This window comes from Lissotriton helveticus, chromosome 3_1 (genome assembly GCF_964261635.1).
Source record: "Lissotriton helveticus chromosome 3_1, aLisHel1.1, whole genome shotgun sequence".
NCBI classification, from domain to species: Eukaryota; Metazoa; Chordata; class Amphibia; order Caudata; family Salamandridae; genus Lissotriton; species Lissotriton helveticus.
Window position 1 is genome coordinate 2,108,827,481 of NC_136061.1, and position 15,012 is coordinate 2,108,842,492.

The 15,012-nt window shown below is 45.4% G+C and overlaps 1 protein-coding gene across 3 annotated transcripts in view; it reads right to left on the reverse strand.

Annotated features, from left to right (window-relative positions):
* LOC144824154 (zinc transporter ZIP1-like) overlaps positions 1 to 15,012 on the reverse strand; it is a 203,283-nt gene that overhangs the window by 124,199 nt on the left and 64,072 nt on the right. The window lies entirely within an intron of this gene.

Here is a 15,012-nt window from a genome sequence, read left to right on the forward strand (position 1 = left end):
GATAGATAGAATGAGGGCGATAGATAGATAGAGTGAGGGCGATAGATAGAGTGAGGGCGATAGATAGATAGAGTGAGGGCGATAGATAGATAGAGTGAGGGCGATAGATAGATAGAGTGAGGGCGATAGATAGATAGAGTGAGGGCGATAGATAGATAGAGTGAGGGCGATAGATAGAGTGAGGGCGATAGATAGAGTGAGGGCGATAGATAGAGTGAGGGCGATTGATAGATAGAGTGAGGGCGATAGATAGAGTGAGGGCGATTGATAGATAGAGTGAGGGCGATTGATAGATAGAGTGAGGGCGATAGATAGAATGAGGGCGATAGATAGAATGAGGGCGATAGATAGAGTGAGGGCGATAGAGTGAGGGCGATAGATAGATAGAGTGAGGGCGATAGATAGATAGAGTGAGGGCGATAGATAGAGTGAGGGCGATAGATAGATAGAGTGAGGGCGATAGATAGATAGAGTGAGGGCGATAGATAGATAGAGTGAGGGCGATAGATAGATAGAGTGAGGGCGATTGATAGATAGAGTGAGGGCGATTGATAGATAGAGTGAGGGCGATAGATAGATAGAGTGAGGGCGATAGATAGATAGAGTGAGGGCGATAGATAGAATGAGGGCGATAGATAGAATGAGGGCGATAGATAGATAGAGTGAGGGCGATAGATAGATAGAGTGAGGGCGATAGATAGATAGAGTGAGGGCGATAGATAGATAGAGTGAGGGCGATAGATAGATGGAAAGGTAGATAGATAGACAGATAGATAGAGTGAGGGAGGGCGATAGATACACATGAGGGCGATAGATAGATAGACATGAGGGCGATAGATAGATAGAGTGAGGGCGATAGATAGATAGAGTGAGGGAGGGCGATAGATACACATGAGGGCGATAGATAGAGTGAGGGCGATAGATAGATAGAGTGAGGGCGATAGATAGATGGAAAGGTAGATAGATAGACAGATAGATAGAGTGAGGGAGGGCGATAGATACACATGAGGGCGATAGATAGATAGACATGAGGGCGATAGATAGATAGAGTGAGGGCGATAGATAGATAGAGTGAGGGCGATAGATAGATAGAGTGAGGGCGATAGATAGATAGAGTGAGGGCGATAGATAGATAGAGTGAGGGCCATAGATAGATAGAGTGAGGGCCATAGATAGATAGAGTGAGGGCCATAGATAGATAGAGTGAGGGCCATAGATAGATAGAGTGAGGGCCATAGATAGAGTGAGGGCGATAGAGTGAGGGCGATAGATAGATAGAGTGAGGGCGATAGATAGATAGAGTGAGGGCGATAGATAGAATGAGGGCGATAGAGTGAGGGCCATAGATAGATAGAGTGAGGGCCATAGATAGATAGAGTGAGGGCCATAGATAGATAGAGTGAGGGCCATAGATAGATAGAGTGAGGGCCATAGATAGATAGAGTGAGGGCGATAGAGTGAGGGCGATAGATAGATAGAGTGAGGGCGATAGATAGATAGAGTGAGGGCGATAGATAGATAGAGTGAGGGCGATAGATAGATAGAGTGAGGGCGATAGATAGAATGAGGGCGATAGATAGAGTGAGGGCGATAGATAGATAGAGTGAGGGCGATAGATAGATGGAAAGGTAGATAGATAGACAGATAGATAGAGTGAGGGAGGGCGATAGATACACATGAGGGCGATAGATAGATAGACATGAGGGCGATAGATAGATAGAGTGAGGGCGATAGATAGATAGAGTGAGGGCGATAGATAGATAGAGTGAGGGCGATAGATAGATAGAGTGAGGGCGATAGATAGATAGAGTGAGGGCGATAGATAGATAGAGTGAGGGCGATAGATAGATAGAGTGAGGGCGATAGATAGATAGAGTGAGGGCCATAGATAGATAGAGTGAGGGCCATAGATAGATAGAGTGAGGGCCATAGATAGATAGAGTGAGGGCCATAGATAGATAGAGTGAGGGCCATAGATAGATAGAGTGAGGGCCATAGATAGATAGAGTGAGGGCCATAGATAGATAGAGTGAGGGCCATAGATAGATAGAGTGAGGGCCATAGATAGATAGAGTGAGGGCCATAGATAGATAGAGTGAGGGCCATAGATAGAGTGAGGGCGATAGAGTGAGGGCGATAGATAGATAGAGTGAGGGCGATAGATAGATAGAGTGAGGGCCATAGATAGATAGAGTGAGGGCCATAGATAGATAGAGTGAGGGCCATAGATAGATAGAGTGAGGGCCATAGATAGATAGAGTGAGGGCCATAGATAGATAGAGTGAGGGCCATAGATAGATAGAGTGAGGGCCATAGATAGATAGAGTGAGGGCCATAGATAGATAGAGTGAGGGCCATAGATAGATAGAGTGAGGGCCATAGATAGAGTGAGGGCGATAGATAGAGTGAGGGCGATAGATAGAGTGAGGGCGATAGATAGAGTGAGGGCGATAGATAGATAGTGAGGGCGATAGATAGATAGTGAGGGCGATAGATAGATAGTGAGGGCGATAGATAGATAGTGAGGGCGATAGATAGATAGAGTGAGGGCGATAGATAGATAGAGTGAGGGAGATTGATAGATAGAGTGAGGGCGATAGATAGATAGAGTGAGGGCGATAGATAGAATGAGGGCGATAGATAGAATGAGGGCGATAGATAGATAGAGTGAGGGCGATAGATAGAGTGAGGGCGATAGATAGAGTGAGGGCGATAGATAGATAGAGTGAGGGCGATAGATAGATAGAGTGAGGGCGATAGATAGATAGAGTGAGGGCGATAGATAGATAGAGTGAGGGCCATAGATAGATAGAGTGAGGGCCATAGATAGATAGAGTGAGGGCCATAGATAGATAGAGTGAGGGCCATAGATAGATAGAGTGAGGGCCATAGATAGATAGAGTGAGGGCCATAGATAGATAGAGTGAGGGCCATAGATAGAGTGAGGGCGATAGAGTGAGGGCGATAGATAGATAGAGTGAGGGCCATAGATAGATAGAGTGAGGGCCATAGATAGATAGAGTGAGGGCCATAGATAGATAGAGTGAGGGCCATAGATAGATAGAGTGAGGGCCATAGATAGATAGAGTGAGGGCCATAGATAGATAGAGTGAGGGCCATAGATAGATAGAGTGAGGGCCATAGATAGATAGAGTGAGGGCGATAGATAGAGTGAGGGCGATAGATAGAGTGAGGGCGATAGATAGAGTGAGGGCGATAGATAGATAGTGAGGGCGATAGATAGATAGTGAGGGCGATAGATAGAGTGAGGGCGATAGATAGATAGAGTGAGGGAGATTGATAGATAGAGTGAGGGCGATAGATAGATAGAGTGAGGGCGATAGATAGAATGAGGGCGATAGATAGAATGAGGGCGATAGATAGATAGAGTGAGGGCGATAGATAGAGTGAGGGCGATAGATAGATAGAGTGAGGGCGATAGATAGATAGAGTGAGGGCGATAGATAGAATGAGGGCGATAGATAGAATGAGGGCGATAGATAGATAGAGTGAGGGCGATAGATAGATAGAGTGAGGGCGATAGATAGATAGAGTGAGGGCGATAGATAGAGTGAGGGCGATAGATAGATAGAGTGAGGGCGATTGATAGATAGAGTGAGGGCGATTGATAGATAGAGTGAGGGCGATAGATAGATAGAGTGAGGGCGATAGATAGAATGAGGGCGATAGATAGAATGAGGGCGATAGATAGATAGAGTGAGGGCGATAGATAGAGTGAGGGCGATAGATAGATAGAGTGAGGGCCATAGATAGATAGAGTGAGGGCCATAGATAGATAGAGTGAGGGCGATAGATAGATAGAGTGAGGGCGATAGATAGATGGAAAGGTAGATAGATAGACAGATAGATAGAGTGAGGGAGGGCGATAGATACACATGAGGGCGATAGATAGATAGACATGAGGGCGATAGATAGATAGAGTGAGGGCGATAGATAGATAGAGTGAGGGCGATAGATAGAGTGAGGGCGATAGATAGATAGAGTGAGGGCCATAGATAGATAGAGTGAGGGCCATAGATAGATAGAGTGAGGGCCATAGATAGATAGAGTGAGGGCCATAGATAGATAGAGTGAGGGCGATAGATAGATAGAGTGAGGGCGATAGATAGATGGAAAGGTAGATAGATAGACAGATAGATAGAGTGAGGGAGGGCGATAGATACACATGAGGGCGATAGATAGATAGACATGAGGGCGATAGATAGATAGAGTGAGGGCGATAGATAGATAGAGTGAGGGAGGGCGATAGATACACATGAGGGCGATAGATAGATAGAGTGAGGGCGATAGATAGATAGAGTGAGGGCGATAGATAGATAGAGTGAGGGCGATAGATAGATAGAGTGAGGGCGATAGATAGAGTGAGGGCGATAGATAGAATGAGGGCGATAGATAGAGTGAGGGCGATAGATAGATAGAGTGAGGGAGATAGATAGATGGAAAGGTAGATAGATAGACAGATAGATAGAGTGAGGGAGGGCGATAGATACACATGAGGGCGATAGATAGATAGACATGAGGGCGATAGATAGATAGAGTGAGGGCGATAGATAGATAGAGTGAGGGCGATAGATAGATAGAGTGAGGGCGATAGATAGATAGAGTGAGGGCGATAGATAGATAGAGTGAGGGCCATAGATAGATAGAGTGAGGGCGATAGATAGATAGAGTGAGGGCCATAGATAGATAGAGTGAGGGCCATAGATAGATAGAGTGAGGGCCATAGATAGATAGAGTGAGGGCCATAGATAGATAGAGTGAGGGCCATAGATAGATAGAGTGAGGGCCATAGATAGATAGAGTGAGGGCCATAGATAGAGTGAGGGCGATAGATAGATAGAGTGAGGGCGATAGATAGAGTGAGGGCGATAGAGTGAGGGCGATAGAGTGAGGGCGATAGAGTGAGGGCGATAGATAGATAGAGTGAGGGCGATAGATAGAGTGAGGGCGATAGATAGAGTGAGGGCCATAGATAGATAGAGTGAGGGCCATAGATAGATAGAGTGAGGGCCATAGATAGATAGAGTGAGGGCCATAGATAGATAGAGTGAGGGCCATAGATAGATAGAGTGAGGGCCATAGATAGAGTGAGGGCGATAGAGTGAGGGCGATAGATAGATAGAGTGAGGGCGATAGATAGAGTGAGGGCGATAGATAGAGTGAGGGCGATAGATAGATAGAGTGAGGGCGATAGATAGAGTGAGGGCGATAGATAGAGTGAGGGCGATAGATAGAGTGAGGGCGATTGATAGATAGAGTGAGGGCGATTGATAGATAGAGTGAGGGCGATAGATAGATAGACATGAGGGCGATAGATAGATAGAGTGAGGGCGATAGATAGATAGACATGAGGGCGATAGATAGATAGAGTGAGGGCGATAGATAGATAGAGTGAGGGCGATAGATAGATAGAGTGAGGGCCATAGATAGATAGAGTGAGGGCGATAGATAGATAGAGTGAGGGCCATAGATAGATAGAGTGAGGGCCATAGATAGATAGAGTGAGGGCCATAGATAGATAGAGTGAGGGCCATAGATAGATAGAGTGAGGGCCATAGATAGATAGAGTGAGGGCCATAGATAGATAGAGTGAGGGCCATAGATAGATAGAGTGAGGGCCATAGATAGAGTGAGGGCGATAGAGTGAGGGCGATAGATAGATAGAGTGAGGGCGATAGATAGAGTGAGGGCGATAGATAGAGTGAGGGCGATAGAGTGAGGGCGATAGAGTGAGGGCGATAGATAGATAGAGTGAGGGCGATAGATAGAGTGAGGGCGATAGATAGATAGAGTGAGGGCCATAGATAGATAGAGTGAGGGCCATAGATAGATAGAGTGAGGGCCATAGATAGATAGAGTGAGGGCCATAGATAGATAGAGTGAGGGCCATAGATAGATAGAGTGAGGGCCATAGATAGATAGAGTGAGGGCCATAGATAGATAGAGTGAGGGCCATAGATAGATAGAGTGAGGGCCATAGATAGAGTGAGGGCGATAGAGTGAGGGCGATAGATAGATAGAGTGAGGGCGATAGATAGAGTGAGGGCGATAGAGTGAGGGCGATAGATAGATAGAGTGAGGGCGATAGATAGAGTGAGGGCGATAGATAGAGTGAGGGCGATTGATAGATAGAGTGAGGGCGATTGATAGATAGAGTGAGGGCGATTGATAGATAGAGTGAGGGCGATTGATAGATAGAGTGAGGGCGATAGATAGATAGAGTGAGGGCGATAGATAGATAGAGTGAGGGCGATAGATAGATAGAGTGAGGGCCATAGATAGATAGAGTGAGGGCCATAGATAGATAGAGTGAGGGCCATAGATAGATAGAGTGAGGGCCATAGATAGATAGAGTGAGGGCCATAGATAGATAGAGTGAGGGCCATAGATAGATAGAGTGAGGGCCATAGATAGATAGAGTGAGGGCCATAGATAGATAGAGTGAGGGCGATAGATAGATAGAGTGAGGGCGATAGATAGAATGAGGGCGATAGATAGAGTGAGGGCGATAGATAGAGTGAGGGCGATAGATAGATAGAGTGAGGGCGATAGATAGAGTGAGGGCGATAGAGTGAGGGCGATAGATAGATAGAGTGAGGGCCATAGATAGATAGAGTGAGGGCCATAGATAGATAGAGTGAGGGCCATAGATAGATAGAGTGAGGGCCATAGATAGATAGAGTGAGGGCCATAGATAGATAGAGTGAGGGCCATAGATAGATAGAGTGAGGGCCATAGATAGATAGAGTGAGGGCCATAGATAGATAGAGTGAGGGCCATAGATAGATAGAGTGAGGGCCATAGATAGAGGGCGATAGATAGATAGAGTGAGGGCCATAGATAGATAGAGTGAGGGCCATAGATAGATAGAGTGAGGGCCATAGATAGATAGAGTGAGGGCCATAGATAGATAGAGTGAGGGCCATAGATAGATAGAGTGAGGGCCATAGATAGATAGAGTGAGGGCCATAGATAGATAGAGTGAGGGCCATAGATAGATAGAGTGAGGGCCATAGATAGATAGAGTGAGGGCCATAGATAGATAGAGTGAGGGCCATAGATAGATAGAGTGAGGGCCATAGATAGAGTGAGGGCGATAGATAGAGTGAGGGCGATAGATAGAGTGAGGGCGATAGATAGATAGAGTGAGGGCGATAGATAGATAGAGTGAGGGCGATAGATAGAGTGAGGGCGATAGATAGAGTGAGGGCGATAGATAGATAGAGTGAGGGCGATAGATAGATAGAGAGAGGGCGATAGATAGATAGAGTTAGGGCGATAGATAAATAGTGTGTGTGTGGGGTTGTGTGTGTGTGTGGGGGGGTGTTGTGTGTGGGGTTGTGTGTGAGTGTGTGTGTGTGTGTGTGTGAGTGTGTGTGTGTGAGTGTGTGAGGTGTGTGTGGGGGGTTGTGTGTGGGGGGTTGTGTGGAGTGTGCTTGTGTGTGGAGTGTGCTTGTGTGTGTGCTTGTGTGTGTGAAGGGGGGTGTAGGGGGTTGTGGGTGTAGGGGGTTGTGTGTGTAGGGGTTGTGTGTGTGTAGGGGGTTGTGGGGGTGGAGGGGGGGCTGTGGGGGGGTTGGGTGGGGGGGTTGTGTGTGTGTGGGGGGGGTTGCGTGGGTGGGGTTGTGTGTGGGGGTTGCGTGTGTGGAGTTGTGTGTATGTGAGGTTGTGTGTTTGGGTTTGTGTGTGGGGGGTTGTGTGTGGGGGTTGTGTGTGGGGGGTTGTGTGTGGGGGGGATGTGTGTAGGGGGGTTGTGTGTGGGGGGGGTTTGTGTGTGTGTGTGTAGGGTTGTGTGTGTGGTGGTGTGTGTGGGGTTGGTGTGTGTGTGGGGGGTTGTGTGTGTGTGGGGGGGTTGTGTGCGTGTGTAGGGTTGTGTGCGTGTGTAGGGTTGTGTGTGCGGGGTGGTGTGTGTGGGGTGGTGTGTGTGGGGTGGTGTGTGTGGGGGGGTTGTGTGGGGGGGTTGTGTGTGTGTGTGGAGTTGTGTGTGTGTGGAGTTGTGTGTGTGGTGGGTTGTGTGTGTGGGAGGTTGTGGGGGGGGTACGTGTGTAGGGGGTGTCTGGGTGTGTGTCTGTGTGAGGTTGTGTGTGTGTGGCAGCCGGTCAGCAGACTGTCTAGGACACAACAAAATAATGTGTATCTGTGAGAATAGTTTTGCAGATTAAACAGTTACAGGATAACATCCTTTGCACCCAACATATAGTGGGCAATGGAAGACTGAGTAATAAAATGTGCAATCAACAATGGCTGTCTTCAAGTTAAGTTTTTACACCTTAGAGCGATTGGAAATTAGTATAATGGAAAGCCAGTTTAGTGCACCTCCAAGGACGCTGGGTGAGAGGCATTTGAATATGTAACAGTTTACGTTTCTAAGTTATTTTCACAGGCAAAAAGCTCGGTTTGCATCAATCTTTGGGAACTGTCCTGTGTATATTATGCAGGAAGTCGGGTTACCTGCCTGCACAAACGGGGTAATCTTCAGAGGTAAACCTGTTTCACTAATGGCTAATCAGTGGGCAGCACAGCCACCGTTTCAAGACAAATCCTACTAAAAACGAGTGAGCAACTAGCCACAAAAATGATGCATAAGTATTACCTTTCCCACAATTAAACCAAAAAGTTACGCGTCTGATGCAGGGGGCGGGGGGAGAGGAATCCTTTGAAGTCTGATGCCGAGGCGCACAGGCTCCCAAATGGTGTGCGATGTGCACGCGCCCGGCTCACATGCACTGGAGGCAATCTGCCTTTGGGTGCATTTTTTAGAGCCCTTACTTTAATATCGCCTGCATCCCTAACGGGATTGCTTAGGCGAGACATAAAAAAAAAAGCAAGAGGGTGAATTATTGCCATTCATGTCTGGCTATTGACATGTTTCGTGTCAAAAATAGATGGGTCTGGGTTTGTGGCAATTCAACAGGGCAAATGAGGTCCCTAGTAACTTAAATCAACTGATGTCGTATTTCAACAGTATTTTTTCTCCCTACCCCTAGTGCCCACGAAGTCAACAAAGGGTTTATAACTAATGTAGTATTTACAGAGGCAGAAAATGTACCACAACATGCAGAGCATCTGTAAAGACATGGTGGCAGAGTGCAACATGTTTTGCAACTCACTTACCTTGACCTTACATAGGGATGGCCTCATGGAGGCAGCGACCAATCTCCTACTTGCAAGGACACATATGACTCTAGGGAAAGATAGACAGTGAAACTATTTTTGCACAGTAGGATCAGAGCGAGGTTAGACGCTTGTACAAAGTACAAGGTTCTGCAGGTGAACCTTCTATGCAGAATACAGCACAGATAAACCTACCAACTCTTGTCTCTTCTCCCGCATGCATGCAAGTAGCAGAGAAATACGGACTGCTTTTAGGTTTCACACATGACCAGGCAGTCCGGCTCCTGGCGAGGATGATCACTAACTGATCACAGAATAGTATCACTGAAATACCACATTTAAACATTTGTCTGAAAATTATAGTTTTGGATGTGCCAGGAAGTATGCCTTACTATGTTTGCGTATAATATGTTTGCTATGACTGTAGCACGGTGCAACCAGGTTTGGGGAAATACCCTATAATCCCTATATGTGTGTGAGTAGAGACCCGTACAAATTTCAGAAAAACAAAGTCCTGGGCACACGTTACAGGGTAAAAACAATGGTTAATAAAGTCTCTTGCATCTGGAGAGTTGTCATATAAGGTCCACTCAATTAGTTAGAATTTCTTAAATTATTTAATCTTTATCATTAATGGACACAACCTGCCAACACGTGTTTCGTCACAATGGGATGTATCCCGTGACTTCTTCAGGGCTGTATGGGAAAGCGTGGATGTCTTTGAGAAATCGCTCTGCCAGTGATAATGCCGACACAGCTGGTCTGGTTTAAGTATATAAGGATAATAACGGAATAATCCTTAGGAATGTAAAAAAGATATTGGGAAGCTCAGGTGTACCGGAGATCCCAGGAAGTAAGTGCCTGTAATCAAGCTCAGTGGCCGGTCCGCCGCTACAACAGAACCTCTAGTGTGTGTGCTATGGGAAACGCAGGCACTGGTTCACCTCTGTTCCAGAAGATACAAAGGAGCTTCCCAATTCGTTTTTTACATTCCTAAGGATTATTCCGTTTATCCTTATATACTTAAATCAGACCATCCGGGTCAGAATTATCACCAATGATAAAGATAAAATAATTGAAGAAATTCTAAATACTTGAGTGGACCTTATATGACAACTCTCCAGATGCAAGAGACTTTATTAACCATTGTTTTTACCCTTGACTGTGTGCCTGGGACTTTGTTTTACCACATTTAAAGGCCAGGGTAGGTGACAAATCAGTGAGCACCTTCATGATTGTGACACCTCCTTTATGCTGAGAATTGTTTGGCAATGTGTTTTTTTAGAGGAAATTATCTTGTAGTTGATAATGCTGTTTATCAATAATAGAGGTACATGAGAACTAAGAATTTCAAGCATCCTGTGCCAGTAGGTTTTCTAGAAAAGAAAAAGTGCACAAGGATACTACTGCTCAAAATAGAATCACAGCCGGACTGCATGGCCTTGTAAGGCATCCTAAACAACATGTAGTGGAAGTATTTGGCCACAATAGATTCAGACTAATGTGTCACATGATAGAAGCTTAAAAGTATTTCAGAGGTAAGTGACTGGAATAGAACATACTAATGAACCTGGTGTGACTGAATGTCATTGTTCGGTTCTGTTACGTTGATCCGTAGTGGAAAATTTTAGTATTCTTTTGTAAACTGTCTGGCCTGTGTTCTGAACTAATGTGGTTCGGACTGTTCTTCCTCTAAGACCACACACCTGAGATAATTTCCAGAGTGTCCTCCTTCTAGGAGGTGTGTAGACATTTTCATGGTAGAACGTTACACACAAAACTGCTCCAGGGTGCACGTTTTTAGGTCTCGTGACCTATCAATGCGCGCAAGCGCATTGAGGGAGCGAGAATTCAAGTGCTGAAAACAATCGTAAAACCAAGGGTTTCATTTGTGCGGTTTTCTTTAAGTTCACGTGAATCACGTGAGCAAACAAGCACGCGCATTCACGGCCGCACAGCACATCAAAGGGCTTCGCCCAGAGTGCGCTCTGCGGCTTCTCCTCCCCTAACACGCTGGCATTCACAGCCGCACAGCACATCAAAGGGCTTCGCCCAGCGTGCGCTCTGCGGCTTCTCCTCCCCTAACACGCTATCTCAGCTTTCCTGCCCCCATCCGGCTTCCCTCCGGCCACTCTCCAATTACCAACAGCCACCCAATCGCCCTAATACAGCAAGAAGGATGCACTGCATTCTACGAGACCTACTGGCAACGCCAGTGCTTGTTATCTTTCTAGTGACCATTGCCATTATTAAAACTACTGTCTGTACGCATCTTCTGAAGTTCGTGTAGTCCCAAGTCCATCTCATGGGTTGTTTAATGAATCTGCATACACTATAATTAATGTAAGGGAAATGTCCATTCACTAATGGAAAATTCAATAATCGTGGCCGGTCTGGAGTTACTAACATATATATTCAAAAACGTTTAGTAACACACCCACAACAACACCCACACACAACCCCACCCACACACCCAACCACACACACACACAAACACACACAACCACACAGGCGCGCAACGCCCATTAGACTCAAAGGGCTTCTGAGGCCCCACCCCACCATTGTGTGTGGCAGCCGGGGTGAGACTGCTTCCCGGGCACACACACAGCCGCACCCGAGCACTTCACAGGTCTTTTAAATACCTTTTGCTTGTTAATGAGAATTTGTCGCCCGACCCCCCTCCCGCTTAGAGCCCCTGCAGCTCCACTCTGCCTTTTGCCTAAAGAATCAGCCCCCCCCCGAAATTTGACTCTAGTTGCGCCTCTGCAACCACACACGCACAACCCCAAACACACAACCACACTAAGCATTGATATAGCCAATAGGTCTCGCCTTTGGGACCTTATAAGTGTTTAGCCACGCAACAGTTGATGTGGTTGCACCAAGGATATTGTGCTTCATAACTAAATACTTAGAAGGTCCCAAAAGGGAGACCTATTGGCTATGCCAATGCTTGTTACAATTGTGCCTGATCATGGGGAACTGCCAATCAACAGAGGAGTGATTTTGGATGTTGACTGTCATCTCTTAGGAGGGATGGGTGGTCTGGGGGTTTGTGATAAACTTCAGGAGATATTTTCCATCTTTTGCCATCAACATCAGAACTAGGAAGTATACGTGTGACCACTTCATGGCTGGTGAACCTTTAGTGTAGGTCATATTCATTGATCCAAATGACGACATTAATAGTTTCTCCTTTGCTTTCAGACACGTTGTGTAAGAGAATGTGTTGTCTTTGTGGTTTTTTTTCTCTCACTTTTCTGTGGCAAGGATTGGCAGGAGCATGGCAGACTTACTGAAGGAGTCACCTTTAAAGGGGCTGGGGTCTGTATGTAAACGACCCTTTTGTCTGCTGTTTCCATTAATTAGTTCGTTGTATTATTGTGTTGAAATCATCCCTTTCACTTGACCTGATAAAATTAGCAATTATCTGATAAGAAAGTTCCTTAAACAAGTGATGCGGATACACCTGCAGGGCAAAATAAAGCCACACTGGTTTCGGCTATGCGTTTAACATATTTCTACAAGAATGTTGATCGTGTCAGGCCAACTTTTAAGACATGTCCTGATCTGAAAGTTGTCAGCAGTGTGTGTTTCTGTATGCGGGACCCACCCTCATCTCTGCTTGTGCTCATCTACTCTCCTGCGAGCCTCAGAAGGGCGTATAATAACAGACCTACATAGGAAGAAAACAGACCGTAACAACACGTTACACTATACAAGTTTTCATCAGAATGCTTTAAAAAAACATCTACCATACAGCCAAATGTTACGTGTAAAAAGAATAACTTCAGAGGCGGACACTTACAACAAACGCATTGAGGAAATGGCAACAAGATTCATGAAAAGAGGGTACCCTCAAGAAATAATAACAACCGCAAAAATAAGAGTCAATTCCATCACACGCAGTGAGGCCCTATCGAGGGTCAAAACAAAGGATGATAACCGAATGGTAGTGGTATCTCAATACTCCACCAACAGCAGGCAATTCAAAAAGATCATAAACAAACACTGGCGCATATTGGCCACTGAACCAGACTTCAAAGATTTGTTTATCAACCGACCAATTTTTGCACACACACGTGCACCTAACCTCAAAGAATTGTTGTCAAAGGAACCTCAAACACCAACTAAGTATAACGGAACTGTCCCATGCTACAATTGCAACAATTGCAACAACGTTACGAAAGGAAATCAGATAAATCACCCCATGAAGGGGCATACTATCAAACTAAAGGTAAACGCCACCTGTGATTCGTCTAACTTGATCTACCTCATCAAATGCCCGTGTGGCAAGATTTACATTGGAAAAACCTCAAGAAAAATAAAGACAAGAATGAATGAACATAAGTCCAACATCCGGACCAAGAATGAACATTCAAGTGTAGCTATGCACTTCAATGAAATGAGACACAATATAGCCCAATTGAAATACCTGGTGCTCGAAATGGTTGACAAAAATGATGAAAGAGACAACAACAAAACCTTGTTGCAAAGAGAAACATTTTGGATCTATCACCTTCAATCAGTGAAGCCATTCGGGCTTAATGATCGTATCGAACTCAGCAGCTTCCTATAGACTGAATTCATGTTGTTTGACACACTGTAATATAATGCGGACGCAGTGAATTTTTTTCTTTTTAAATTCATTTTATTCATCTATTACTGTGACAACCATTACATCAACATACACGACGCACCACCACTTATCCTTCAATTCACTCGATTTTCCCATTTCAACATGGCCGCCATAGTCCCCGTTCACATTAGTCCGTCTTTCACACCACATTTGTAAGTTTCACTTGACTTCCGTGGAGTTATTTAAATAACACCCGCGTTTTGATGCACCCTGTTCTCCGACACCTGATCGAAGTACACCAAACTGGAAACCGCATCCAGTGAGACGGATCCCGTCCCCGACATGAAGTAAGTCATTTTCAACCACCGGCCGCCTTTCAGCACGCCTCACGCATCCATTCCCCGTGCACAGCCCTAACGACCCGTTCATTCATTTTCCCCACAGCCTTTCAACATATCCTCAAACAAGACCCGGTATGTTTACTTTCCATTTTATTTATTTGTTCAGTCACGTCTATCACCTTGAGACTGTCATGTTGTTGCACTAGCATTTCCCGTGAATAAGCTTTCTCCTGTCATTTACTTGTATTAGCAAATTGTGATGATTTACAATATAATGCATATTCAAACGTATCGTTTTCACCAACAGAGCTCCCTGAGAAAGGGCAATGCCCGAAATGCATTGGAGCATTGGCATTTTTTGTTTGAAGAACTATGTGATATAAAACATGCAATGAACTTTGATTTATTGAATTGAGACAAAATGAGAAAATAAAAAAACACATCCAGAAAAATTGGAGAAATTTGAACTATATCTTTATTTTGGAGTCAGTCTATACAGACGAACCATTAAGGTGTGCTTACAATTACAGGGACGTACTTACGTTCGTTTGTGCGCTATTTCATTTATGTTCAATTGGTGTACCAGGCCGGTTGCACCACCTGAGTGAGCACCCAAAATCTATACACTGTTATCAACCTCTTTACAAACCTCCATTTTTCAAATTGGGTTGTGCGCCTAGCCATTTTTTCAAAGGCCAACTTTTAAGACATGTCCTGATCTGAAAGTTGTCAGCAGTGTGTGTTTCTGTATGCGAGGCCCACCCTCATCTCTGCTTGTGCTCATCTACTCTCCTGCGAGCCTCGCTCCCTTTAACCCCCCCCTCTTTATCCAGGGTCAGATCTCCGCCAATCAGGCAGGGCCCAATGGGCTGGCCTGATAAGTCTGTGTGGGGTCGGTGTTTTGGCTGTTTTATAGTGCACTGGGTCGGTTTTTACTTCTGAATTCTCCGATATTACTGC